Below are 4,266 nucleotides of genomic sequence, written 5' to 3' on the forward strand. Positions count from 1 at the left end.
CGATAAGAATACAGAGGCTGAGAACTGGAGAGTTCCAGTATCTAAAAGACAGGCTTTTGATCACTAGGCAGTTGGCTTGGTTTATGTCGGGGAGATGGGAGCCAGTTATGGATGAATCGAGCACCTAATGTTTGGTTTGGCTTTCGCTTGTTTAGACAAGGCAGCTCAAACACGTTGGTCAGCCAACTGGCTGTCTCTCGTTGCTCGGACAGAAATGAATCCTGACTCAGGACTTTCAGAAAAGCCACTGATGAAACATCATTTCTGCAGGTGCCTGGACCTCCAGCTGAGCATTACAAATGGGACCTTTCCCTTCTCCCCTGTTGGGCTGATACTCAAGCTTCCAGAAACCAGCTCTACCTAAATCTCCTCTGCCAAAATCCTCCTGACTCCCTAGCTCCCTCACGGGCTTTCCCAGATATTGGCTGTCCTATGGTTTCAGAATTTTTATACTTTTTCTCTCCCTACACTATTACTAAGTTACTCTTTTCATTTAAGTTGACTCACCTTTTTAACTCAGATTTATTTTAAAGGAAGATTTAGTCATTACAGTAAGTAGAAAAAAGTGCTCACATGCTGAAAATCCCAACTCACCTGTGTGTGTAGTTGGACAGGGCAAAACATACTCTACAGCTTTTTCTGAGAAGATTGGACTCCAAGAATTAAGGTAATTAACACTAGTGCAGTGATAAGTTCAAAATCTGAGAAGCTTCATACTCTAAAGCAGAGGACAGCAAAATGCCAGCTCATAGGCCAAATCTGGCCACTGCCTGTTTTTGTGAAGTATCTTATTGGGCCACAGCCATGCCCATTCATTTATGTACTGTCTCTGGCTGCTTTTGTGCTGACAGCAGAGTTGAGTAGTTGGAGCAGAGACCCCATGGACCACAAAGCCTAAAGTATAACTCTTGTGCCCTTTTCAGGAAAAGATCGCACACCCTGCTTGAAAGGTTTATTCCTGCCTCCCGTCGCGGTACATCTGGGTTCGCAGGCAGCCGTTCAGGTGCTGTAAAAAGAATCTCCTTCTATCTCATGTTGTGGCTTAGATTGTATTCCCTCAGAATCCCAATAAGCTCAGGAAGCCCTGTTAGGAAGTGGGAAAGCAAGGCTCGGAAAAGAGGCAAATCCAGGATGTGTTAATGAGCTGTGGGCAATAGGGCTCATCCTGCTGGGAGCTTAGGAGACTGTAGCAGAGGCCCCAGTCATCCACCACCTCCCATCCGCCATTGGTTGAGGGCCTGCCCCACAGGTAGGATGATCATGATCCTGTGGCCAGTGAGAGCCCTCAGGCCTGGAATAAGGAGCTGTGAATGGCTCGTACAGAGACAGTGAGTGCCGAGGGCATACAGTGAGATGCCAACCGAGCACGCTACACAGATCCATGACCTCCTAGGGCCTTTGGAGTCCCCCACTTCGGTTTCTGCATTTGGCCAGCTGACAGAGCTGGAGCAAGCAAACGACCTTTGTGGCCAGGACTGGAAGGAGCACACTTGCTTTTTCTCCCATTCCACTGGCCAGAACCTTCACTCTAACTACAGGGAGCCTGGGAAATGTAGTCAGCTTACCCAGGATGTGGAAATAGACTGATGAACTTCTAGCTACTCTTTCCCTCAGTAGCTTTCGTTTAAACTTGTTTCGAAAAGGTATCGGAGTGACCTCCAAAACTTGTATTTCTGAACTTGTCAAGTAACTTAGTGTTTCTTAAATGACTGCCACGGTTTGGAGAAGTTGCATATGGAATACCTTTTATTAAGCCTTCTACATGTCTCTGCACAGGCTACAAGATGTTTTCAGTGCATTCTCTATGAGTTGAGATGATTGAAAGATATTTAGTCATGGCTGAGTAGGCAGAGAACTCACCTACAGGAAGCTGAGCCCCCGGCATGCAGTAATGATATCAAGATGAGATGACATTATGGGATGTCCGCTCTGTGCCAGGCACTTTGCTACCACACTGTTCCCTTGTAGCCACACTGGGACCTTACAATGGAGGTGCTGTTACCGGTGCATTTATTATAGCTTAGGCCATCTGATAGGTGAAGTGACTTGTCTAAGGTCAAACAGCCATTCGCCTGACTTGCACTCAAAACTGAAGGACTTCTGAACCCAACCCATGGCTTGTTGAATCCTAACAGGGACCTCAGCTATACTTCACATGCCCGCCCAGCCCAGGGTGGCTCTGCCACCTGCCCTGTTCTCCCTCACCTCTCTCCTCCTCATCCTTCTCTTATGTGGCGCCCCCTCACTCTTAGCTCAGTGCCACCTCTGAGCCACTGGGCCACTTGCAGTCACCTTCCTCAGGTCCTACGGGGATTAGAGCTGCCAGCTTTGGGGGTAGTCACTGCTTCTGTGGGGTCTATTGAGCTCAAGCATTGTCATCAGATCACCTGTATCTGGAATGGCTTGGCCCAGGGCAGACTACTTAATACCATTCTCGCTCAGTTTGCTCATATATAAATTGTGAATGGCACACGCCCACTCAGCAGGTCCTTGAGTGTTAGGTTCGATGGTGAAACGAAAACATTTAGCACAGAGTCTGCCCTCGGGGCCATGTCATGTCCTTTGTGGGCTCTTCCTCCACAAAAATGTGTTAAAAATTATCATTGACAATTGTGTCGCTCTAAAGATAACTACATTCATTTATCCATTAAAATATATATATTTTTTTAACTTAAAAGTTCAATTTTTTTTTTCTTCTGCTTTCAAAAGAAATTGAAACATTTTGTGGGTCCCTGAAAGTATCGTGAGCCCTGGCAGTTGCCTGCCATGCCTACTACAGAAGGTGGCTCTGCTTGGCACATTGTCTTTGCTGGGAGTTGGATCAGGCTGCCCACAGGTCAGGCTAGTGTGTTAATTCAGTTTTTGTGTGTGTGTGTTTGAGCTGTAACTCCACAGCCATCTCTCACAGTGATGAGAAGTCCAGAACCCTCATAGAGTCACCTGTCAGACAGCTCAGATGGCCCTCACAGCTCTCATTGGGCAGAGCTTCATCTCCAAGCTGGGCTGTGCTGCTGCAGCTGGGCAGCACTGGCCGATGATATGATGAGTGGCTGTGTGTTGTACCTGTATCCACTGTCACGTCAGTATTTTCTCTATGGGGAGTAATCTCTCTTCGATCTCAGTTTTAGGAAAGGCATGTTTTGTCGTGATGTCCTCGTTCTCAGTGTTGACCTGAAAGTCTGAACTGTGTTTCCCTCTTTGCTTTGGCTGTCAGGAAGCTCACAGCTAGCATCCCTCTGGGACCTCAATGGCAGGCATTTCTGTGGGGAACTCTTATGTCTGGCTTTGTTCTTTTTGCTACCATCCTTTCTCCCTCTTTTCTCTTTTTGTCTCAGCTATTTTTTTTGTAACTCCAGGAATTTATTATGAGAACACAAATAATAGATTGCAGCAGTTTTAGAAAAATAATTTTTAATTAAAATTTTTTTTTCATAATTATGAAAGTCATATATTCCAAATTACAGAAAACTTTGACAATAGAGGATAGAAATACAAAGGTAAAACCAAAAATTACCCATAATCCACAGGTTAAACAGCTGAAAATATTTTCACATATTTTCTTGTAGACATATTATTGCAATCATAAGATATAGAAACACTCGGAAATTTTCCAGTTAAATTGCCCACATTACTTAATGTTTTAAACATAATTTAAGCATGTCACTGTACAAATGTGTCATACACTAGTTATCTGTGCCTCAGTCATTTCTTCTGACCCTGAATCTTTTCTAACATGAACAGCGCCGTGAGGAATAGAGACACATCCCTGATTGTCTCTCTTGCGTACGTTGCTTCTGTTCAAGCTCATGGTCTGACAGGTATGAGTGTTTGGGAGAGATTTCTTTCTGCTATTTATTTGACTTTCTGATGGCGGGACTTTGGGAGCCGCCTCAACTCCTTTGCCAGGTGAGGCACAGTGTGAGTGAATAAATGAATGGTTAAAATAAACTATTGAACAAATAAATCAAATAATGTTACACTCCTGTCCAGGACCCTAGGAATCCTTCTTGGCTTCACCCATTCCTGCAACAAATCATCTCTACATGCTGTCACTTTTGCCTCTGGATTCCTCTCTCTCAAATTTCATCTTTTGCCATTTCTCCTCACATGATGAATGATTCAGTAATATTACAGGTCTGTTTCAAGCTTCCAGGTCTTTACCCTTACACTCTCTTCTACCTGAATATCTTTCTCTTTCTTGATCATCTGACAATCTCCTATTCATCCTTCAAAACCTTGCTTTGGCATCTCTAATCTCCATGAACC

This window comes from Pteropus vampyrus, unplaced genomic scaffold (genome assembly GCF_000151845.1).
Source record: "Pteropus vampyrus isolate Shadow unplaced genomic scaffold, Pvam_2.0 Scaffold1, whole genome shotgun sequence".
Classification (NCBI taxonomy): Eukaryota; Metazoa; Chordata; class Mammalia; order Chiroptera; family Pteropodidae; genus Pteropus; species Pteropus vampyrus.